General features: G+C 34.4%; 3 long non-coding RNA genes across 4 annotated transcripts in view; 2 read left to right on the forward strand and 1 right to left on the reverse strand.

The window, feature by feature from the left end:
- LOC144301611 (uncharacterized) overlaps positions 1 to 1,313 on the forward strand; it is a 69,205-nt gene extending 67,892 nt beyond the window's left edge. The window contains exon 4 of the long non-coding RNA XR_013368372.1: positions 208 to 1,313. This is a non-coding gene — a long non-coding RNA (uncharacterized LOC144301611). The remainder of the gene's footprint in view (positions 1 to 207) is intronic.
- Positions 1,314 to 4,991: 3,678 nt separating this feature from the next.
- LOC144301612 (uncharacterized) lies at positions 4,992 to 10,054 on the forward strand. The gene is made up of 3 exons (XR_013368373.1): positions 4,992 to 5,130; positions 5,813 to 5,960; positions 8,897 to 10,054. It is a non-coding gene; the product is annotated as an uncharacterized LOC144301612 (long non-coding RNA).
- A 4,098-nt stretch (positions 10,055 to 14,152) lies between these two features.
- Positions 14,153 to 25,976, reverse strand: part of LOC144301784 (uncharacterized) — a 242,908-nt gene continuing 231,084 nt past the window's right edge. The window contains exons 4-5 of one of the 2 annotated variants that reach the window (XR_013368647.1): positions 20,175 to 20,329; positions 14,153 to 15,384 (exon numbers count right to left, since the gene is read on the reverse strand). This is a non-coding gene — a long non-coding RNA (uncharacterized LOC144301784). The remainder of the gene's footprint in view (positions 15,385 to 20,174; positions 20,330 to 25,976) is intronic. The other variant, XR_013368645.1, reaches the window with a different exon arrangement.

Raw genomic sequence — 25,976 nt, forward strand, 5'->3', positions numbered from 1 at the left:
TAAAATCAAAATATGTTTCTTCCAGAGGCTTTTTGGGAAAATCCATCTATTTGCCTCTTCCAGCTTCTAGAGACTGCCCACATTCCTCAGCTCTTGGTCTTCTTCCTTTATCTTCAGAGCCAGCAATGTAACATCTTCAAATATTCAACTGTCTTTCCCTGTCTCCCTCCCTCTGTGTCTCTCTGACTTTGTGTTTCTTATTCACAGGCTCCTTATCAAGTCCAAGTTGGTGAGAAGGTGTGCTGTGAACAAGCATTGTGATCTGGACTCATGCTGATGCTGGAAGCTGTGTCTGAGACCACAGAGTTCACCACCAGCAATTTTGATGGCTCTAACAGGATTCTGTTTAAAGTGATTTTTCTGGTCAATGGTGGAACATTTCTGCTATTAATTCCTGGAACAGAACCTTTTCTATGTCTCAATCTCCTGGAGAAGTCACTTGGAGCTACACTGACTTGTTAATTATTTTCACTAGCTCTTTCTGGATATCCTTGTCTGATTGGGAAGGCAGTATATTGTATCTTCTTTCAGTTTTGATTAGATTGTAATTCCCTCTAGAGTTTAAGTTTTTGGTTGTTTATTTATTTTAGTATTATTCCTCTCAGTTTCAACTTTTTCTTATATCTGGGTACAGGGTTCTGAAGGCCAGACTTTCGTAAATGCTTGACCATTTTAATAGTCCCTTAATTAACTTTTCTGTCACCAGTATTCCCCCAATCATTGATTCTTATATACCTCTGCTTGTTTAAACTTCTTTGATAAAGTGTTTACTGTGTCCTTCTTAATTATACTTAAGGGTTCCCCCAGTCCAACAAATAATATCCAAACTTCCTGCCATTCTATGATCTGGGGACCTTCTATGGAGTGTTCTCAAATCTAACTTTAGAGACTTAACTTCCATATTTCTCTACTCAGGGCTTATTTCTCACAGGGGAGATACAGCACATTTCTCACTTCTGCTAGTCATTTAGATAGTATTTTCAAAAGTACCATCTGTAAACTGTGTACAATCAATTGTATGAGGTAAGAGTCACTACACCCTGTAATAAGGTCTCCTCATTACACATAATAATTTCTGTTAATGAAGTTTGACAGGCTAATCATAATTTAAGGTGTTTAGGTCCATGCTATGGGATCAGGAATGTACCCCTATGTTCATGTATGAAAAGTTCATGTATGAAAAGTTCATGTATGAAAAGTTTCATCAGTGACTCATTCCTTCCATACAAACCTTTGTAGTCAGGTGAGAGGTCAATGCCACATAACAGTGACATGAAAAATACTTTCATATTCTAAAAAAATAATAAATTGCTTTCCAGATGCTATTTTAAATGTGGCCTACATATTTATATTCACATTTGCAACCTGCTACTCCTATAAAATAATCAATCTTCCTGGATATTTTCAATGTTTCAAAAGGCAAAGGGATGGTAGAATTTTCTATTATATGTCTCATGGACAAGAGCTAGTCTCTGAGATCAAATTCTTTGACTGTTCTCTGTAAATGCTCATAATGCAACAGATCTATACAGAAAACTATTAGTTTTAATTTTCTTCCACTCTCTCAGATCATAGTACAAATCGCCAACATGTCATTTATATCCTTCTCTTTTTTTTCCTTTTGTTCTGTTTGGTTTATTAAAAAGAAAAATGCATAAACCATTCCATACATATTGTTTTACAACTTGATTTTTCTTTTTTTGCTTTCTCTTTTACAATTTTTTTTTTTACCCTTTTTAAAAAAAGATTTTATTTATTATTTTGAGAGGGAGTAAGAGCATGAGCAGGGAGAGGAGAAGAGGGAGAGGGAGGGAGAGAATCTCAACCAGGCTCCCTGCTCCCCAGTGAGAGTGCACCCAGAATGTCCTTATCTTTACTCACTGTTAAAACCAGAATTGAACCTGTATACAGGTAGATGTTTAGCTGCTCATGCTATTCATCAAAATGCCTGCTTGGGGAAAAAAAAAAAAAAAAACTCATTCATGAGATATAATACTTGAGTTTTTCAGACCTCCACTGAGAGAAAATATCCAGCCGTCACAAAATTCAGGCAATGTAAATTAACGATTTCCCCAGCTCCTCTTGTTCAACAATAATAAATACTCAAGGGAGTGTGTAAGTGTCCTTGGAAAATAAACAGGAGGTTGGTGACTTCTGCACAAAATCTCTTGTGACTTAGACATGTCATTTAGTTAAAAATAGTATTCAGTAAAAAAATAAAATAAAATAAAATAAAAAATAGTATTCAGTAACTGGACTTAGGGATACATTTATTCTAAACTAATTTAAAGTACTTATTTAAATCTGGGGTATATATGATAGTCTATATAGGCATTCCAAAGGTCTAAACTGTCCTTTCTAATATAGCAAAAATTCTTTATAGAATTATTGAAACAATTAAATGAAATTGAAATCCTCCTTATGACCCTAAAAGCTTAATTGTTTATATATAATATGTTATAATATCTATATTATATTATATATTATAATTATTATGTATATAATACATTAATAATATATTATTATATATAATTTATATCTATATATAATATACTATGATATAATATATAATATATATCTATATATAATATACTATGATATAATATATAATATATATTATAATATAATATCAAAATATGTATATTTTTGAGAGAGGGAGAGCACAAATCAGGGTAAGGGCAGATGGAGAGGGAGAGAAAATCTCAAGCAGACTCCATGCTCAGCCTGGAGCCTTATGCAAGGCTGGATTTCATGACCTTGAGATCATGACCTGAGCTGAAATCAAGAGTTGAATGCTTAATCCATTCCTTCTCTATGATTCTATAAACAAAGAAGAAAGGAGGGGAGGGGAGAAAGAAGGAAAAAGGATTTAATATGCCATATTAAATAACATGCTCATTAGAAGTATCTTGCTCTATTAATTTTATGGCAGTTGAATTAAGTCACAATTACATGGGAACTTTTTCTCTATGTCATCCAAACAATAAATGATATTTGTATGTATTGGTCATGTCCAAAGATAAACTGGTAAAATTATTCTTTTTTTCATTATTTCCCATGTAGCTAATTATGGGAAACTGAAACTAAACTAATCAGAGTTAAATAAAATATTTCCAGTTTCAAAACCTAGACTTTGAAACTCATTGTAAATATATAAATGCATATATATATATATATATATATTATATTGCTACTGAGCAATAAGAAATAGTTTGTAGAATAGATTTTGAGGTTTAGAAAATTTTAGAGTAAGATACTATCATGGCCTACCTGAAGATAATATTTTGATGACTTTCTCAAAATTCTCTCAGTGGGAAAGAGAAAGATACTATATTGATAAATGTTTTCTACTGAAGACTTCCTGTCATTGTTGGATTGATAGAAATGCTATTTTACATGCAAAATAAGATACATTTGCTTATTTGAAAACACCTAAAAAAAGCCATTACTTTCTTAAAAATAGATATATTTAATCCATCCACTCTGCTTTAAACATTTGTAAACTCTTTAAAAACTTCAATTAAGAAACTAGAAAAGGATATTTAATACTAAGGGAAATATTGTCTTTAACATATCTTTAGTACTGTTTTCTATACTTTTGTAGGATAGTTGGGTTACTTCCAAGATGGACATTTTATTATCTTCTCAATTATGTAAAGAGTAATAAAAAAAATTATGAATATTTGGGTCAATGTTATTTTTATATATTTAACTTTTTAATTTTTTTAAATTAGTTCCCACTTTATATTTTTAGATGTGATGTCTTACATCTAAAACCATTTTATAAAAAAACGAAAAACAAAAAACAAAACCATTTTATATGTATTAATTTGTGTCCTGTATCTGACAGAATTATATTTAGGAATTTCAAAGAATTAAAAAAAAAAAAAAGAAATTTCAAGGAATTTATATTTATACCAAAATCACACAACTGTTGGGAAAGGAAAAAAAGAAAAAAATTTTGAGATTATACCAACATTTTACCCAACAATGATGTAACAATAAAAAAGCATATGCAACCCAGGGCCATTAACATTACAGAATTTGGGCTTCTGACAAGGTAGTCTACATATAAACAAAGTTACTCTTTGTCCTAACTTAGGAAGGATTACAACCAACAGAGTCCCTCTCAGCTTTTCACCAGGTGCTTGAAACATAGAGGATTCCTCCTCTTAGGAAAGGTCAATAAACTTGAAATTCCCACCCCCTAAAAATGTTAACTAGAAATTACAAATTCTGGAGTTTCAGCAGTGAAATACCAGAAATCGACCACTGGCAATTCCTCTCTCACCTAACTAATGCTGTAGAAAGTTACAGTGTTGACAGTGAGAAGAAGCAGGCTTTTCATTAAATTTTGTTTCATTAAGTTTCAAAATTCCATGATGGATTTTTGTTCAGGTTGTTTCCCTTAAGAAGTACTAATATTAAAAAGTAATAAAACTCTCTCTTACACACACACACACACACACACACGGTCTTTAAAATATTTTCTTTTCCTTATGAAGGTTTTAGGATGCATTATCACTAATCAGTCTTTTCCTATTAAACTTGAATGGTCAACTGAAACAAATAGCTCTGAGACCAGTCTGATTAATTGTGGTGGCATGTACTAGGGATAATATTCATTGAGCCTTCTGAACCTTGCCAGCTCCAGCAAACTTCTCATCTGTTGTTTTATTTTTTCATTTTTTTACTTTTTATTTATTTATTTTAGTTGGAGAGATAGCACGCAAGCAAGGTGAGGGACAGAGGGAGAAGGAGAGAGGGAGAGAATTTCAAGCAGATTTCCTGCTGAAAGGGAACCCTGATGATCACACAACCCTGAGATCACACAACCTGAGATCATGACCTGAGCCAAAATCAAGAGTTGGCTGCTTAATCAACTGAGCCACGCAGGCACCTCTTGTCTATTGCCTTTATGACACCAATAATAACTGCCCATGTCATATCACGAAATGCAAAACCCAGAGGAGGATAGTCAGACAAGGTCTCAACATGTATGGGCTCACCAGGAGCCATTTCAATGATGGCAGCATCATCATATTTCAAGATTTTGGGGCCATCTTCCATTAGTTTCTCCCCATAAAGGCAATAAATTTTCTTCTTCAGTTCAGCAAAGTTACAAGCAATGTGAGTTGTGTGATGTTTGCTGGTCGTTTTTTTTTTTTTTTTTTTTTTTTTTTTGCTTTAAAGGAATTTTTTATTAACCTTATACAGTTCAGAGATGCTTTTTAGAAAAAAAAATCAACTTTCTAAAAGAATATAACCCTCATAAGTGACTTCATCTTTTCATCATAAGTCTTTTATATAAAAAAATCAAAGTGCTACAATTTTTTATACTATGATACTTTCTAAATACACTCTTTAAAGAAGTCTGGTCTTTCCTTAAATGTAAAACAGATACAAAATAGACAGCACATTATAGTTTATATTTAGAAAAAAAAGGCTGTAAGTGCAAACATATTTAGATTATAAATGTATATGTGTACCCACACGGGTGCATAGCCAGCATCAATTTGGCCTGGATGGTTCAGGAGAATCACTTCAGCCTTAAAGTCAGCTACTTTCCTTCGTGGGTCATGTCCCACATGATCAGCCACATGTCACAGTGAATATCTTTGACAGACACATTCTTGACATTGAAGCGTACATTTATCTCCAGGAAGAGCTTTACTCAACATTTCATGACACATTTGAACAGACTTTACCTGTAATACTGACTAGAGCAAAGGTGACCACCATGCCAGGTTTTTGGCCTTTTATTTATTTATTTATTTATTTATTTTTGCTTTTTTTGCATGCCATGTTTTAGAACACCTGTCTCTATTCAGCTCCCAAGCACGGGACCAATATCACCAATCTTGCACAGTTTGGTGGCAGGGTGCAATACAGAGCTTCAACCAACATGGTTCCACTGGCATTTCCATCCTTACAGGTGATTTTCCATTCCTTGAACCAAGGTATGTTGGCACTTGACTCCAGCATCTTGTCACCCTTTCAATCAGAAACTGGTAAAATCATTGCTATGTTGGGATTATACCCAATTTTTAAAATGTTGGCGCTACCTTCCATAACAATTTCCCCCTGTCTCTTCTGCTTGGACCTTCTTGGAGCTACCTGCTTCAAATTCACCAGCACCAGCAGCGACACACCACAATCCACCTGAAATGTGCCTGTAAACCTGTTCCTGATAAAGTCTCTGTGTCTTCAGGTATCAGTGAAGGTCATATAATACTGGCCTCAAATTTCCACAAAGAGATGTCAATGATGATACAGTACTCATGTTCATCTTTCAGCTTATCCAAAACTCAGACATCCTTGAAGGAGCCTTTCCATCCCAGCAGCCTCCTTCTCAGATTCTTCCAATGATTCTGGGTTAATTTACCACATTTATAGATCAGATGGCCAGTAATGGCAAACTTGCCTGAACCAATGGGTCCAGTGATGATGATGTTGGTATGAATCTTTTCCTTTCCCATTTAGGTTTAGATTTAGTGGTTGTTTTCACAACCCTGTGTTCTGGTAGCAAAACCATTGTGACAAAGATGGAAAGCAAATCATTATAATCTTTCTGGATTCCGCCAATGGCCTTCAAATAATGACATGTAAACACATGATCTTATACATAAATATAAAGTTAGCTTTATCTTGTCTGTGGTTGTTCCATCTTACCTCCACAAAAGTCTGGAACCATGGCACTAAACTTGATCAAGAGAGGAATTAAGTATATTAAATAGTAGTGGGACTAATTGCTTGTTATTTAGAGTTCACCTAAATCTCCCTGAGTGGAACCCTGTACTAGCTTACCTCATTGTTATTAAAATATATAGATGATGATGATGACGGTGAGGATGAATTAGTTTACATAGCCTGATTTTAGCTGCAAACTTGCGCCTAGACTCTTTGAGCCCAAAGTGTCTCACACATATTTTGATGGTACCTTTGCATATTCTGCTTTGTCTTTATGCAGTTGTTTGTAAGTATTTAGAATATTCAATCCTGTGTAATAGCTGTAGGGGGCATTGTTTTTTTTTTTTTTTAATTTTATTTATTTATTCATGAGAGACAGAGAGAGAGCGAGAGAGGCAGAGACACAGGCAGAGGGAGAAGCAGGCTCCTTCCGGGAGCCTGATGTGGGACTCGATCCTGGATCTTGGATTCCAGGATCATGCCCCCGGCCGAAGGCAGGCCCTAAACCTGCTGAGCCACTCAGGGATACCTGTAGGGGGCATTGTAAGGAGAATAAATGAAATTATCCTCTGATGCAGGTTTGCCTCCCAGGCCACACCTGGTTTGAGGTCATACACACTGATAAGACAATATATTAATGGAATTTCTAGATCTAAAGTTGGAAAAATAACTAAATTATTTTTTTTAAGTTTTAAAGAGAAAAAAATCGATCAAGAATTCTTTTGGATTCCTTGGACTATTTTAGTGAAAATATAAGAAAACGAAGAAACAGAAATTCAAGGCTGCCAGAAATCCTTTTTAAAATGTAGAGACATGCTTCTGAAAGGGAGTCGGGAGGACAGACCTCCTTTTGATATTAAGTGGAATTCTTCTGAAGCTGCAAGAAATATTAAGAATGCTTGTACATTTAGATTCATTTTATGATGGTATCAAAGTATCCCCTAATTTTACATCTTTGACCAAGCATTATTCATTCTTTGATAAAAAGGACTCCATGTGTTTGGATTCCTTTTGACCCTACTCTTAGGAGGGCAGGATAATTTGTGGAAAATATTAGAAATGATTTTGAGCAGAGAAAACAAGATTAAAACACTGAATAAGTTTGAAACAAGTAAGCTGGTGGAAGCATTTTTATGGTTCATTTAAAATGAAACAAAATATAGTTCATTTAAAATGAAAAAAATAGGAGATAGATGAAGTAGCTATAAAAATTTTAACAGATTAGAGTAAATATTAGGTAATCTGGCTGGTCCATCAACACCTTAGACTAAAAAAGGACAGGAGCAGATTCATTCAGACTTTCCTAGCCTAAATAATTTTTAAAATTTGTGATGATAACAAAAATATGGAAACTGTTCTCCCTTCAGAACAAGTACTGATTAGAATGTGTGAAGTAAAAGAGAGAATTATGATTCTGTGTGATGGATTGGTAAAGGTCCCTTGACATAGGAATGGGAGAGATTTGGGAACATTTATATTGATATGAGTTAAATGCCTGAGAGTGGTAAGGAAACTATTGAATACTAGTGCATGCTATGCTCTTATACCCAAATTGGCTAATGAAATTAATTGCTAATAAAAATTTAAGGGGTGACATGCTTCTGTCAGGCAATATGGTAATACAATTTTGGATGGCTTAAATGCAAAGATGACTCAAAGTAAAAATTAATGAAGGGAAGTATTGTATTCCTAATGCATTAGCCCTATCAGAAAGTACTAAGGGAATAGATGTAATGTCTGAATGTGGGTTTTTTTTCCATACTTACCATTAAGAAAAAGGAATCCATGCCAATCTGCTCTCCACCTGTTTAAATTCATCGTGCTAGATAGAAATCTTTAGAATTACCTAAAACCACTCAGGTGATTAATTTAAAACAATGTAGGATATTTGATGTAATCAAGGGATTTTTGCTTTAAGGATATTTCAGTTTCACCTGAATTAGTACCATAAATGTCTTATTTAATATTTTTGCATTATCTGTGAGGAAGGCTAATAAATCCTGGAGTTTACTTGTAGGATATAAAGAATTAGACAAAGTGTTGCCTTAGTAATATGCTGTATTCAGTATGGTTTGAACAATACAAACATGCATTATGCTAAAGGAGATCAGTGTTTTGTGAACAATTTGCTTTATTTCAAAAGGAAGCAAAACTAATTTGTATTCTGCAGAATGGAGCCCAACAAACTTACTGTATTCTCACACAGATATAGATCCTGCTGATTATTGACAAAATCTACTATGAAGAGACTTAGATCTGATTAAATGAAAAAAAGACTGTTATTCATCATAGTGATGATACAATGTTGACAACTCAATCTGAAGGTCAAGGGGACTGAACTAAAATGCTGATAAATCAATATGGCCACCAGAGGGTCATGGATTAACCCAGCTGAACTACAGAGTCAAGCACAAATGATAAGATTCTTAAAAATTATCTGCACTGGAGACACTAGAGATATACCTCAAAGAACCAGAAATAAGTGTTTTTTTTTTTTTTTTTTTTTCTCGGCCATCTCCAAAATGAAAATAAGAGGCATGAAGATTGATTGAGTTGTTAGTCTCTGAAGAAATCACATAGCACAAGTAAAAAATTTACTAGTTCCTTTTCATCAAAGTATCAGGGAAAAAGATGAATTTTAATGATGTTATGTACAACAGAAGACACTCTTAGAGTTTCAAAGAACTCAGTCTAATGTCTTACCAGTCAATTCCTTGGGGTGGTACAAGCCCAATGCTCAAATGTTATAAGTGTCAGCCACTTGCACTTTTGCTGTCTAGAGTTTTGCAAAAGCTCATATCTGTTACCCAGCAATAATAACTGCTGGGATTTTGGAGTAGAAATTTGCCAGAAGCTGTTGCCATATAAATTCCCTTTGAAAGACAATTTTAGGTATGTTACTGGGCTTCAAATTAAACTGTTTCTGTTATGGAAGGACATAAAATTATTTTGAGATACAGAATACCTTTCATGTCATGGATTATGTCAAAACACCTTTCCAATAGAGAGGGAAACACACAGAGGAGTTGGGAATGATATATTAAAAATATGCTACAGCAGTACCTATCCCATACATGAACAGGTGGCACCCATACCTGTGGGTTCCCTATTCAGTCCACCTGCAGAATTACCTAACTGTACAGTTGAATAGATATGTCCCTAAGGTCACCTAATAGATGATGCTAAATAAGTAATAATGTTCACAGATGTTAATTCCCAGGATCCTCAATCAGAAATGCAGCTGTACTATATCTGGACAATGGCTGAAATTTGCAAGAAGACTTAAAAAATAAACAGACTAAGTTATCAGAACTAGGAGCAGTCTTCCTTGTGGTGTTTGAGGATCTAGATTAAAATAATAAAACAGTAGTTTACCAATTCTTAAGCAGTAGCCAATGATTTGTCAGTGTGGTTCACAATATGCCTTAAATTATTAGAAAATGAAAGGAGTCTCAGTTTGTGGCACTCTTGTCATGAGAAATATTACAGTTTTGAAGATGAAAAACAAAGATGCATATAATGGATATAAATAATGGATATGAAAATAATGAATACAAAGATGTATATAATGATGTGCGTGTGCATGTGCAACATATGGACACACACAGACACATACACTTCAGAAAGGAATTGTATCTAAAATTCGGATTTTTTTTTCATTCTTAATCACTAAACTCACTGACAACAGTATGTTTGGTAGATAAGACAAAATTGAGACAGTCTAAAAGAAACTTGAGTGATTCTGGCTCAAGTCTAGAAGTCATGGAATAAACTAAACTTGTCTAATGAGGAGAGATACACTGAGAGAAAAGACTCATGAGCTTCTATTGTCATTTAGAATGCATGATATTTTTGGAGGAAGACAAAGGATAACAAGTGCCTGTGTATAGAGGATATGCTTTTAGAGAAAAACAGATTAAAAAACTCAACAGGCTGCTAGACAGCATTCTAGGAGACTTGATTGGAAAATAGCATGCACACTGACCCAAGAGAGGCTGTCTATGTATGCTCATCTAGATGGAAGGGGCAGTAGTTTGTGGAAAATGGTCTTTGACCTTGGCAGAAGAAAGCACAAGGAATGAACTTATGTGAAACTTTTGGCCCCAGTAGGCTGTGAAAATACATTTATAGACAGTATATCTTGCATATTTTTTTAACTTTGAAAGCATCATGAATATTTTTAAGAAGCAAATTTACCCACTATGCAATTAATTAAAACTGACACCTTTTAAACATGTCTAAGATTCTTTCTACAGGTCATAAGATGGGAATTATTTAAGGAAAAGTTCTATTGGGAAACTATGAGTGTGTAAACTGCAGTATGAGACAAGAAACATGAAACTTGGAATTGGGAATTAACTGACATCTGGCCCTTTGAATGACTTAACAACATCTATAATACTGGCATTGAGGACAAAATTTATTAGATTGAATTGGTAGCTTGATAACATGCTCTTTCAAAGGAAGATGATTCACTAGTGAAAATGTAGATTTATCCAGTAATTACTACATCAAATCCTTATATTTATCCTTTTCCTGTATTTCAAATTTCACCACTGAAAAGAAGTAAAAGGGTTATAAGCTTGTGAAAGACACACAACTTTGAATTGGTATATTTAGTAAATTAAAATGCCGCCTTAAGAAGCATTACATAGGGGATCCTGGGGTGGCTCAGTGGTTTAGTGCCTTGCCCTTCGGCTCAGTGCCTGATCCTGGAGACCCGGGACCGAGTCCCACATCAGGCTCCCTGCATGGAGCCTGCTTCTCCCTCTGCCTGTGTCTCTGCCTCTTTCTCTCTCTCTCTCTCTGTGTGTCTCTCATAAATTAATAAATAAAATCTCTAAAAAAAAAGAAGCATTACATAGATCTTATTGGATGCTGTGAATGATTAGTTGTTTTGATGCTTATCCTTCTACTTTTTGCATATTTTATTTATTTTTATGGGGAGGGATGGAAGGAGGGCAAGAGGGAGGGGGGAGAGAGAATCCTAAGCAGACTGTGCTAAGCACAGAGCCAGATATGGGTCTCCTTCTCATGACCCAGAGATCACGACCTGAGCTGAAACTAAGAGCTGGTCACTTAACCAACTGAGCCACCAACTGCCTGTATTTTTAAAGACAAAATGAGAAGAGATGATGTTGAGATATATAAAAGTAAGAAAGCTAGACAAAGGGACAGGGGTTTGACTACCTAAGAATGGAATTTACCCACAGCTTTATGATGGTTGTTTTATAGTTATTACCAGAGATACATGGAAACATGATATTCATCTATGGCCAAAGAGTGATGGAGATGTCTTACTGGTGATGTAAAATAGACTGATCAATATTCAAAACTCCTCTGTGAGCATTATCTCAATGTTTGTCTACATATATCACTAAAAATATGTAGACAAATGTGTTACATCTGATTTATAGGATTAAATAGCCTAGTTTCAGCTACATTAAAAAGAAAAAAGAAATAAGGGAGTAAAAAGATTCTCATTAAACATGTGACATGGATCCTTTGAAACCAAGTGATCCAGAGCATATCTTGTTGGTTCATCATCCAAAGACAAAGCATGTTGACTGCAACTGAGACCAGACTCTGGAAGCTTTAGCTAGAAGTCTTGTGTCTCCCTAATGTTTGCATGTGCTTCTTCTGCTGTCTCCTGCTGCAGCATATCCTTTATCTTTCTTTTTAAAAGATTGATTTGTTTATTTGACAGAGAGAGAGAGTGTAAGTGAGAGGGGGCAGACGGAGAGGGAGAGAGAGAATCTCAAGTAGACTCTCTGAGCCTGGAGACCAATGCAAGGCTTGATCTCAGGACCCTGAGATCATGACCTGAGCCCAAATCATGAGTTGGGTGCTAAGCTTACTATGCCACCCAGGTGCCCCACATATCCTTTATTTTTATTAAAGTTATATCTGAGTGTTCCCTGGAATCTTGTGAGTTCTTTCAAATACTTTTTCTATGTAAACTTACTCTTGTGTTTCAGAAATATTTTCAAGTTATTCGATATGTAATCCAAATAATTAATATTAGCACTTAGAAAGAAAGTCATAAGACATTATCAACATTCTTGATTTTACAGTATAAGAACAGGATTTGAGCAGTGATGGATCAAGGGAGAAGTAATCTTGGAACCCCTCTGCTCTGGATCCAGGCAATGAGAGGGGACTTTCTGCAGAGAAGTTAAAAAAAAAAAAAAAAAAACTTATGGAAAGTTATTATTCTTTTCATGTTCAGTTTTCACTATTAATTTTAAACAAGGTCTGTGATAAATTACTCTTTCCTGCTGGAGTGGCTCCATCTTCCACATGATAAGCCCTGATTCTATCCCTGCCTATGGTATTAATTTAATTAATCATGCCACCTTAAGATAAGTCATTTTTCTTCCCTGGGACCTCAGTTTCCTTATATATGATATAGGTGAGTTGCAGCAGAAAGGTATCAGAACTTCTTCATACCCAACATTCTTTTTTTTTTTTTTTTAAGATTTTATTTATGTATTCGTAGAGACACAGAGAGAGAGAGAGAGAGAGAGAGAGAGAGAGAGGCAGAGATACAGGCAGAGGGATAAGCAGGCTCCATGCAGAGAGCCCGACGTGGGACTAGATCCAGGGTCTCCAGGATCACGCCCTGGGCTGCAGGTGGCGCTAAACCGCTGCGCCACCGGGGCTGCCCCATACCCAACATTCTAAAGTATTTTGTGTTTCAAAACTCATGCGTGTTTAATCCATAGAGGATGCAACAGAACATTGGAATAATTTTTATTCATTCTTGCATATAACTGTTTTCACACTAAGTAGCCTAGTACACTAAAGTCTATACTTTCTAGAGGTTGCAATTTTAAAATCATATATGAGGGATCCCTGGGTGGCGCAGCGGTTTGGCGCCTGCCTTTGGCCCAGGGCGCGATCCTGGAGACTCCGGATCGAATCCCACGTCGGGCTCCCGGTGCATGGAGCCTGCTTCTCCCTCTGCCTGTGTCTCTGCCTCTCTCTCTCTCTGTGACTATCATGAATAAATAAATAAAATCTTAAAAAAAAAATCATATATGATATACAAATGGCTAACAGGTCATGAAAAAAATGGTCAATATCACTCATCATCAGGGAAATACAAATCAAAACCACATTGAGATACCACCTCATACTTGTTAGAATGGCTAAAATTAACAACTCAGGAGACAACAGATGTTGGCACAGATGCAGAGAAAGGGGAATGCAAAATGGTGCAGCCACTCTGGAAAACAGTATGGAGGTTCCTCAAAAAGTTAAAAATAGAACTACCCTATATCCCAGCAACTATACTACTAGGAATTTATCCAAAGAATACAAAAATACTGATTCAAAGGGGCACATGTTCCCCATTGTTTGTAGCAGAACTCTCTACAATAGCCAAAACATGAAAAGGGCTCAAATGTCCATCAACTCATGGACGTATAAAGATGTGGGTGGTGGTGGTGGTGGTGGTGGTGGTGGTGGTGGTGGTGGTGGTGTGTGTGTGTGTGCGTGTGAAAGGGAATATTATTCAGCCATCAAAAATCTTGCCATTTGCAACCACATGGATGGAGCTAGCAAGAGCTTTATGCTAAGCAAAATAAGTCAGAGAAAGGCAAATACCATGTATTTCACTCATATGTCAAATTTAATAAACAAAACAGATGAACATAGGTGAAAGGAAGGAAAAATAAAATAAGATAAAGACACAGAGGGAGGCAAACCATGACAAATTCTTAACTTTAGGAAAGGAAGAGGGTTGCTGGAGGGAGAAGAAGGGATAATTGGGTGATGGGCATTAAGGAGGGCACTTGTGATGAGCAGTGGTTATCATATGAAAGTGATGAATCATTAAATTCTTCTCCTGAAACCAAAACTATACTATATGTTAACTAACTTGAATTTAAATAAAAACTTGGAAGAAAAAAATAAAATCATATTTGAAAAAATTAAGCAAGTTATGCTAGGTCAGGACTATGTCTTCATTTACTTTTTTTTTAAATATGTATATTTCTTTTCTTTTTTTAAATTTTTTATATATTTATGATAGGCACACAGTGAGAGAGAGAGAGGGGCAGAGACACAGGCAGAGGGAGAAGCAGGCTCCATGCACCAGGAGCCCGACGTGGGATTCGATTCCGGGTCTCCAGGATCACGCCCTGGGCCAAAGGCAGGCGCCAAACCACTGCGCCACCCAGGGATCCCTGTCTTCATTTACTTTAGCGATTAGGTTTTATGCTGAGTGATGAGAGATACAATATGTATAATGGACAGCTTCTGCTATATTTGTCCATATGGTTGAAAGAGAGAAATCAACCCTCACTATTCATTTATCATAAAAGTGAAAAGTAAGAGACACAGAAAATGTCAAGGTAATATGTAATGCTGGTGTATTAGAATTCTCCAAAAAAAAAAAAAAAAAAAAAATCCCAACAACCCAGAATCAATGGGAGATATATATCTCTCTATCGCTAATCCTCTATCAGAGAGAGAGAAAGAGATTGGTTTATTATAAAGAATTGGATCACACAATTATGGAGGCTGATGATTCCAGAGATCTGCAGGAAGCTGGTGATTCAGAAGTACTGGCGATGTCTGAAAGCCTGATTACCAGGACAGCACGCTGTGCTTCCAGTCCTTAGGCGCAAGCTCAAGCCACAGGAAAAAGCAATGTTTCACTTTGAGTCTGAAGCCAGCAAAAGCAATCTCCTAGAATAAGAAACACATTAAATAATCCTGTTGTTGACTGAAAATGAGTCCAAATATCAAACTGAAGCTATTCTTCATTGCTTTGTCACAGGAGCTGCTGTAACTAATATACTTCATTCTTTGAAGCTGCATTTAATAAATTATGGCTTTTTTTCCCCTGATTATAACCATAGTAACAGAAAAATTACATGAGTCATCAAATTCAGTTTTAATAATATTAAAAGACAATGATAATTCTGTTAGAGACATAGAAAAAAACAGTTATTTTGTTTTTTTTTTTAAGTCAGTGTATTAATAGCAAACACTGCTATTTGATTATTTCCCACATATGTCTGCACACTTAGCTTTTGGCGAATTTGGAAAAATAAAAACTCTGGGATTTTTATACAGATTTAACAAAATGGATTTGCAAAACAAAACCTTGTAACCTATTTACAGGAGAGATACTAGACAATATGTTGACATGCTTTGGTTTAGATATTTACAACTATTTATGATATATCATTTTATAAAATATATCTTCATACTGAAGTAAGGTTCCTGTTTTAGAAAAGTATTTAAATCAGAGAGCTCTACAAAGCATTCGAGCAACTTTCCTCGATCCTTACTAGTCACTTGGATCTAAGTGTTTTATTAGGAGTTTTTGTGTTGAGATTTTTGTTTATATTATTGTTTTAATCATTACAGAATGAGTCTTCCTGACAAGTCTCAGATTTTTCCTAAGAATCAGAATTATTTCTGTAAAGAAAGATGTTTGCAATGAAAATATTTAAGACTTATCTAAATGGGAGTTAAGTGTTCAAAAGTTTTATTATCTTTGGATTGCAAAAGGCAGAAATAAAAAGTTTTGCAGTAATATGAACAGAATTTTAAGTAAATCATTGAGTCAAAATAAACTTTTTTTTTTTTATTATTTGAAAATCAGTTCTCACACATCTGCCGTATATCCATTTGATAGATTTCAGGCTTAAAAAAGAAATATCCAACTGTAGAAATTTCTTCCTTGTCTCAAACCTATGCATAAATGCTTTATTTAAATGAAATCTTTTCCTCTCCAAAAGATTAACTTCATTTAAATACCATACACATGTTTCAGGTATGTCTTGTCATTTCATAATTTAAAAACATTCTCGGGATCCCTGGGTGGCGCAGCGGTTTGGCGCCTGCCTTTGGCCCAGGGCGCGATCCTGGAGACCCGGGACCGGATCCCACGTCAGGCTCCCGGTGCATGGAGCCTGCTTCTCCCTCTGCCTGTGTCTCTGCCTCTCTCTCCTCTCTCTCTCTCTTTCTATCTCTCTCTGTGACTATCATAAATAAATAAAAATTTATTAAAAAAAAAAAAACATTCTCCTTTAAATTTTAGCCTGCTCCTCTGATCCAGTTATTATCCTTGAAAATTAGTGTCATTATATCATGTCAGTGGAGGTATGAAAATTTCTTATCTGCTTTTAGTATGAGGATTAGAGGAAATTCTAGTTGAAAACTGCACATAATGACTGATAAAAACTGAATTTATCTAATTTGCTTACTCCTTGTTATTTGAAGCCTGGGCCATTAGGTGATCTGACAGGTACTTTAATTAGTGACGTACTTATCTTAATAATAAAACTATTAGTAATTTCCACATAAGCAGGTCATAGAAAGCTAGCTATTGCTGAAAATAAAATATTCAACATTACAAATACTGCTACTTTTATCCTGAAACTACGTTTCATGTTTTTGTTTGCTTTAGAAACTTAAAAATTTATCAATAAAATAGAATGGAGATTTAAAAATGAAATAAAATTGCCTATTATGTTAGAAAACTTTTAAGAGCAAAATTCTTACCTTAGAACACAACACATAATTCTTAATTTTACTATGAAGTTATAGAAAAGAACCCAACCATTCATAATTAGAATTAAACTTTTTATTATTATAATATCAATCCTAAGAAATTTGGAAGATTAGGTCCCTCCTTTAATGTTCAAAAACATGCTTTTATGTTTCAGTATATGCTGAAACCACCCCATTTCTTTTCAACATTTCCATCTTCCTACCTTTTTAGAAGCGCAAACTATTCTCTCTGTAGCGTTCCAGCTGTTCTCTCTTTAAATCTCAGGCTGAATTCGTAGGTTTTCATGATTTGAAAGTTATCTAGGTAAATTGTAGGGACAGGTGACTTGGGGACCCTTCTCTTCAGCCATCTTGCCCCCGCTAACACTTTTCAACATTTCAAAGATACTATGCTTTCAAAACAAAGGAGATCATAGGCATGTTGCATATGGTTTAACAAAATGAGCACTGATTGCATAACATTTAATTATTTTAAATGATATTTAAAATATCATTTGTGGGATGCCTGGGTGGCTCAGCAGTTGAGTGTCTGCCTTAGGGTCAGGTAGTGATCCCAGAGTTCCAAGATCGAGGCCCACATTGGGCTCTCTGCATGGGGCCTGCTTCTCCCTCTGCCTATGTCTCTGCCTTCTCTCCGTGCTTTCATGAATAAATAAATAAAATCTTTAAAAAATAAATAAAATATCATTTGTAACAGGATAGTCATTATATATTACCTACTAATTATACTGCCTTATTGTATGAGATAAATTAAAGTTACAACTTAACAATTCATGAGAAACATTAAATTGTCTTATTTACATTTTTCCCTACCAAGTCTTCTGCATCCGCATTTATTTCTGTTCAGAGGTAAGAACACATAATGCAATTTTTTCTGAGGGATAAAAACAGTAGATAGGGAACACAAGATACCTTCTAAAGTTCTAGGGAAATAAATTAGTATTATATCCATAACACTTCAATATTGAAGATAATTTATTGAATTACCATATTCATGATTTATTACAAATGCATGTTAGTTAAGATAAAGATAACTATGAGAGTCTGTATTTACAGAATGAGTTAAGATGTGATGTTTTAAATGTACAAATAAAAGTAACAATAAGTTATGATAGAAATTAGAATATTGTCTTATTTATAGAGGGAAACATAATTTAGCTGTGATTTAACAAGTTGTCTTATTACCTTGGTTATACCCTTACTCTGTTATATGTATGGTCTTAAAATAAGAATAAGATACTACTTTGTTATGATTGATTTTAAGTCCAGAGACAATTCTTATTTTACACCTAGTAGGGTATCCTTAAGGATTGTTTTGGAAAGAAATTGAAACACGCTTGTTTCACTCTAGTTAATATTAAGAACAATATATTAAAACAAAAACAATTTTTTTAAAAACAAATCTTTGAATTTCATCTATATGGTAGATTAGAGATGTCTATGAATGCCTTGCTACTCTGCTAAGTAAGATAATTTTATTTTTTTCCTCTCCTTGAATCTGGGCACGTCCTGGTGAATTGTTAGCCCAAAGTAATGTAGTAGAACTGACCTTTCAGGAATTATGGAGGCTTGGCCAAATGGGACATTTTATCATGGGCCTGGGTCTCTCTCATAAAATACTTCTCTAGAAGCCCTGACTTGCAAGGTATGGATTAAAATTATCCCGAGACTGCCAAGCGAGTCCAGTGGGCCAGCATTCAACCACAGCGCAAACCAAATCATTCAACCCAACTCATCCTAGGTTGAACATAAACAATGACCTCTATCAATGCCATGTGGATTTTCTGATTCAGAGAATCATGATACATAATAAATTTATTGTTGTTTTATATCTCTGGGTTTGGGGAGTTGTTAAATGAAACAATCTATTTCTTTTTTTGGAGGATTGGAAGGGATTTAGGTTAGCTACATATGAATCCACCAGAAACACTTTAAAATATTATACATTCCTCATAAGCAAAAATGTTTATGATAGCTTCATTTTAATAATGATGAAGTCTAATCATACCCCTGTCACAGTCTAACAGTTACTACTTGATTTGGATGACATCTGGTAATCTGGCAGGTTAAAATGTACCTCAGAGAAGGTGAGGAAAAATTGGTAAGGATATTTTTTTTTAAACTCTCCATAATTCATTTTATGCAATCACAAAATCTTCATATAAACTGAATCCGCCCAATCTTTGGATTACAAAGAGTGTTAACATGTGTGAGTGTGCATATGTGTGTGTGCATGTCATAACAAAAATTAGTCTGAACAGGTATGTAGGTTAGTTTTGTTTTGTTTTGTTTTGTTTCAAGATTTTATTTATTTATTCATGAGAGACACAGAGAGAAGCAGAGACATAGGCAGAGGGAGAAGCAGACTCCCTGCAGGGAGCTTGTTGTGGGACTCAATCCCAGACCCCCGGGATCATGCCCTGAGCTAAAGGCAGATGCTCACCCACTGAGCCACCCAGGCATCCCTATGTAGGTTAGTTTTGACAATATTTCTATCTTACTCATACTTTTAATGAGTTAAGGTGATGTTCTGGATCACTCTAGCTAGGCCTACATTTTTGTCAGCTTCTAGAATAACTTTACCAACTCAGACTTCTACCTCTGGGCTTTTGCAAATGTCTAAATTTAGATAGTATATAGTTTTCTTTGTTATCTATGGAACAGATGTTTTCAAAAGTTTTCTAATATACAGTAATCCCCCTTATCCACCAAGGGGTACATTCCAAATCCTCCTTGGATTCCTGAAGCCACAGAAAGCACCAAATCCTATATATCCTATGTTTATTCCTATGCATACATACCTATGATAAAGTTTAATTTATAAATTAGGTATGGTAAGAAATTAGTAACAGTAACTAATAATAAAATAGAGCCATCATAACAATACACTGTACCAGAAATTTAGAAAATATTGTCTCTTTCATTCTCAAAAGATCTTATTATACTGTACTCACCTTTCTTATGATGATGACGTAAGATGATAAAATGCCTCTATGAAGAGATGAAATGAGATGAATGACAAAGGCATTGTCATGTGGCTGTTAGGCCTACCATTGACCTTCTGATGAGACATCAGGAGGATCATCTGCTTCTGGACCCTCGATGACCACTGAAACCACAGAAAGTGAAAACATGGATAAGAGTACTGTGATGTTAATTTATAATGGAAGAAAGAGGAGCACCTGGGTGGCTCAGTTGGTTAAGCATCTGCCTTCAGTTGAGGTAATGATCCCAGGGTCCTAGGCTAGAGCCCAGATCAGGCTCCCTGCTCAGTGGGGAGCCTGCTTCTCCCTCTCCCTCTGCCACTCCCCCTGCTCATGCTTTGTCTCCCTGTCTGTCAAATAAATAAATAAAATCTTAAAAAAAAAAAAAGAAATCAGGAGAAAGGAATTTATTCTGGTACTGGCTGTGTTTATTGATGATATATTGTATTTTTACGAATAAGGAAGAATATGCATGTATTATCTTACTTTCATCTACTTATATTTACTACATCCCTATTCACATTTGCATTTAAAATTAATATGTCAGCATACTGATTTACTATATATTATCACGACAAATCTGAACCTTAAAATAATGTAAATAGCTACAACAAAGTCAATGAAATCAAAATTGAGAAAATAATGTTTTTTCCCCAATAAGATGGGAAAATAACTTCTTTTAATATAAAAAAAATTGGTGCAAACTTCATTTGAAATAAAGCCTTTCACTGAGATTAGAAATTATAAGATTTTAGAAGCATAAGTAATCATGGAATCTGTACATGACCTTAATTATAGTGTTTATAAACTAAGCTCAATAATATTCAAATTACCATCTATATATTAAAATGTATACATTATAATTATGTCCTCTGAGGCTACTGCCTAGATCCAACTGGGTAACTATTTTCAAACTGTTAATCATTATATCCTTTAAAGAGTAGAGATAAAAGCTATTAGAAAAATTTTATTTGATACTTTTTTCTTATTTTTAAAAGAAAAGAAAAAATCTATTCTAAGCATCAACCTAGTTTTTGATAAACCAAATCACATAATAATTTGTGTGGTTATAAAGAGAAACAAATATAAATTTTAACTAACCAAATATTTCAATTCAAATGAAAAATAAATTTCCTTTTGAAAGAAAAAATCTTTATGCTCTGTAAAAGAAAATTTATAGGTAGAAAATATCAAATTTTAATTTTCAATTATAAGGACTAAAGAGAGGAGCTGCTGTTTAGTAAAATTATTATTTTCTTTTCATTGGCTTCGTAGTGAAATATGTCTTCACAAAATCTAAATAGGGAGTGAAGAAAATGTCATGTTATTCCAAACCAGAAAGCTTTGTTATATTTTGGATAATATTCTCAAAACATGTCAAAATGTCTTACTTTTTATACTTAAATGAAGTTGCTGATTTATGAATTGTTAGCAATTCACAATATTTAGAAAATTGATTCCCTACCACATCAATCATCAGAACAATTGTTAGGACTTCAACCGAGTCTTGAAAATGTACACTTCTATATGTAAGACCTGGAGCAGAGCGTGCAAGTGAGGGTCCCATGCAATTAATTAATGAATTTCTTGGAAACTGAATCACTTACCAAGTTAATTTTTGTGTTGGAGTGTTCCCTGTCCTTCTAATCAAGGGATAACTTAAATTAAAATAAAACATGTTAAGTAGCTTAATAGAGACAGAAGAAAAATACAAACTAGATAACAAAGTGGAAGAAAATATTTTAAGTCCAAAAGATAAATAAAAATATGGAAAAGTTGTTTAAGTTAATGGATGTGATCATGGCATTCCGTGTTTAATTCTAACACATATCTGGAAGAGACTTGAAAATGAAGTACTTTCAGTGAAGGTAATAGCTGAGTATTTGCTGTGAACTGGTAAAAGACACAGATCTTTAGAGCCTAGAAGCATGATTTCCAGGCATGGAAAAAACTGAAAAAGATGCTGCAAACAAACAAACAAACAAAACCAGTAAGGCAATGGGATCTTAAGAGAAAACTGATTATCTACAAAGAAGTAGTAGATCTCCCTATTGCAAAAATAGGAGCCAGAAATTAGTGAAATATTGAATCCGAAGTGTTGGAGAAAAATAACAGTTATTTTGCAATTGTTTACTTAGGTCAACTAGAACTTAAGAACAAATTTGAAAGACCATTTTCTCAAACTTTTGTTGTTACTATATGGACATTAGAGAGATTCTAATAAAACATATGGACTCCTGCTCTGCCTAATACACATACATGCTGAGTTTGCATAAAACTATAGATATGTAAATCCCTGAAGCCTTTTCTCGGTTCTAAACACCACATCCTTACCTGTGAATCAAGCTACTGCAGTACCTATGAGTACCCAAGGCATATAAGACTGCATATACTAAAAAAAAAAAAAAAAAAAAAAAAAAGACTGCATATACTGAATATCTAGGTCACTCTTTTTAGAACCCTTGTAGTTCCTTTCATTGTTGTTTTTAATAAATTGTACTGATTTTATTAAAGGTATCATCATTATGTCACATGTATGCTAACACAGTTCACAGACTTAAAATATATTTCATGGGTTTTTTTTAGGCATTCTTAGGCATTGACACTCAACTTCCACTAACTCAAATAGAAAATGCATACTCTAGATTTGTATTATACATATGGAAACAGTCTTTAGAAGCCAGACCATATTATTATTGATTTGGGGAGAGGAATTATCTATTTGTTCTCTTCTGTTATTCGTAATAGCTTTTGACATTCCAAAATGTTAATCTCTAAAGTTTTATTTTTTTGAGAAAGAAACTTATAAGGAACAGTATTCTTTACCTTTTGAGTTCATATACAACTCAGGATGGCAAAAGGATCTATAAAACTACTTCCCTGTAGTTGTTGAACACACTTTGAAATTGGCACACATATAAGGTGCAATAACTTTTGTTTCAATCTTTCCATCCAAACTGACTAGAGGGTGAGAATTGCGTATTTGCTGATGGCAGCGGCTCTGGAAACAGGAAGCTTGCCTGAGGAGGATCTCTTTGTCTCCAGTATCTTGCTATTTGAGCTAAGAGATGTTTCAGTTCTTAGATATGCTTTTTTCCTTTGTGAATAGTTAACCTACTTTTCCTACCAGCAAATAAGAATGACGATAGTAAATACTTCTTCGGTTGTTGTCAGTATCAAAGATTTAAATTATACCATTCGATAAAGTTACTGAAATAAAAAAGTACCCCTAAACCATTATCATCCATTATTATTAATTTAAACACTTAAATAGTCATATTCTGTTTCATATGGAAAAACAGCTCAGTTATTTCAAAATAGTATTAGTGTTGACGATGGGACAGAGTGAGTGAATTTTAAAAGTAATGACATTTAACTAAATTGAGTAAATTTATTTATACATATATATATTTAAAGATTTTATTTATTTATTCATGACAGAGAGGGAGAGAGAGAAGAAACACAGGCAGAGGGAGAGGGAGAGAAGCAGGCTCCATGCAGGGAGCCTGACATGGGACTCGATCCAGGTCTCCAGGATCACACCTTGGGCAGAAGGTGGTGCCAAACTGCTGGGCCACTGAAGCTGCATTATTTTATTTAAAATAAATATATTTTAATTTTGTACTTTACATAAGTGAATATACAACTTGAAAGATGTCCATACTTGGAAATGTTTTGAGAAGATATTAAAATATTACTTAAATTATTAATATTAAATATCAAAATACTTAAATATTAAAGAAATGTGCTTTGGTTTACATGTAATGAAAAGTTGTTGCATGTAAAATTTCAAATTACACATTTCTAGTCTTGTTTTTCTTTTGCTCATGTAAAGAATGATATTTAAATGAGGTTATAGCTAACTAAAACTCTAATAAACTTAAACTCTGCAGATCAAATTATACAATGAACTGCCTAAGATAAACTAAGATAAACTGAGCAAAATGTCAGTTTTGAATAGATATTACTTGTCTTCTGGAAAATTTCCCACATTTTTGGAAAAAATGAGACAAAATCATACAGAATTCTGTATATTATAAATATGGAAATTCTGTCTATTAGAGAGAGTAGATTGTATGAAATATTAAAATTTTAAAATTAACTATAAACATGCATATGATTTTGTCAAATACATGCAGTGTATTATATATTACATTTATTATATTAATTTTTATAATTGATTTGTTTATAAAGTATGAGAAAATAGGCAAGGGAAACAAAAGCAAAAATGAATTTTTGAGACGTCATCAAGATAAAAATGCTTCTGTACTGAGAAGGAAAAAATCAACAAGACTAAAAGGCAACCTATGGACTGGGAGAAATATTTGTGAATGACATACCTGATAAAGGGTAGTATCTAAAATGTATAAAGAACTCCTCAAACTCAACACCCAAAAGACAAATAGTCCAGTTAAGAAATAGGCAGAAGACATGAATAGACATCTTTCCAAATAAGACATCCAGGGCAACAGGCACATGAAAAGATGCTCAGCATCACTCAGTATCAGGGAAATACAAATCAAAACTATGATGAGATACCTATGACATAGTCAGAATAGCTAAAATTATCAACACAGGAAACAACAGATGTTTGCAAGGACTGGAGATAGGGGAACCCTCTTACACTAGGAGTGGGAATGCAAACTGGTGCAGCCATTCTGGAAAACAGTATGAAGTTTCCTCAAAAAGTTAAAAATAGAACTATGTTATGAACCAACAACTAAACTATTAGGTATTTATCCAGAAGATACAAAAATACTGACCCAAAGGGGCACATGCATCTTGAAATCTACAACAGCATTACTGACAATAGCCAAACTATGGAAAAAGCCCAAATGTCCATCAACTGATGAATGGATAAGGAATATGTGGTATATATATAAAAAATTACTCAGCCATCAAAAAGATAAAATATTTCCCTTTGCAACAATGTGGATGGAGCTAGAGTATATTACACTAAGTGAAATAAGTCAGTCAGAGAAAGACAAATACCATATGATTTCACTTATGTGGAATTTAAGAAACAAAACAGATGAAGATGAGGAAGGGAAAAAATAGTTTCCTTTTTTTTTTTTTTTTTTTAGAAATCATTTCTGTTTTATACGTTAGCCCTTGGGTGCATCAGCAATATCGTTTTAATCTGGAAGACAAAACTAGTCATGGGAATACAAAGATTTCAAATGCAACTTTTAATTCACTGCACCACATGCTCTTAGGGCTTCCACATCCAAGTGTATCCAGAAACAGGAGTACTTCTTTGTTTCTAAGTGTGAGAAATTGTTAACATCCCTCCTCCTCCTGGTCTCCCCACATAACTCATGCAAAAGAAGCAGAAAAGAAAGGACAATAAATGCAAAATAAAAAAAGAAAACCTAAGTAGTATGAAATTAGTTTTTATTTTTACCTCAAAATAAATGCTTAACATTTTTCTAAAACTGTAACTAAATATGAACACTTAGAAGGGTGGAAGGAAATCCCCTGGGAAGCCAGTGAATAAGGCAGACGTCTTGAGGTCCATGGTTCTTCCTGCAGGACTAGTCTAGAACCCCCTTCCTCTCTACTGTTTATTGTCTCCACCAGGGTGCTGGCCACAGGGGGACCCCACACCACCCCCAAACCCACACAAATAAGGGATTTGAAAAGCAGGGGAAACATTGCTTAACACATGAACAAAATATTTGAGACTATTAACTATAGAGAACAAATAGGATTGCATGAGGTGGGGCAGGTGTACTAAATGGGTGATGGATGTTAAGGAGGGCACTTGTTGTG

This window comes from Canis aureus, chromosome 30, assembly GCF_053574225.1.
Source record: "Canis aureus isolate CA01 chromosome 30, VMU_Caureus_v.1.0, whole genome shotgun sequence".
Lineage (NCBI taxonomy): Eukaryota > Metazoa > Chordata > Mammalia > Carnivora > Canidae > Canis > Canis aureus.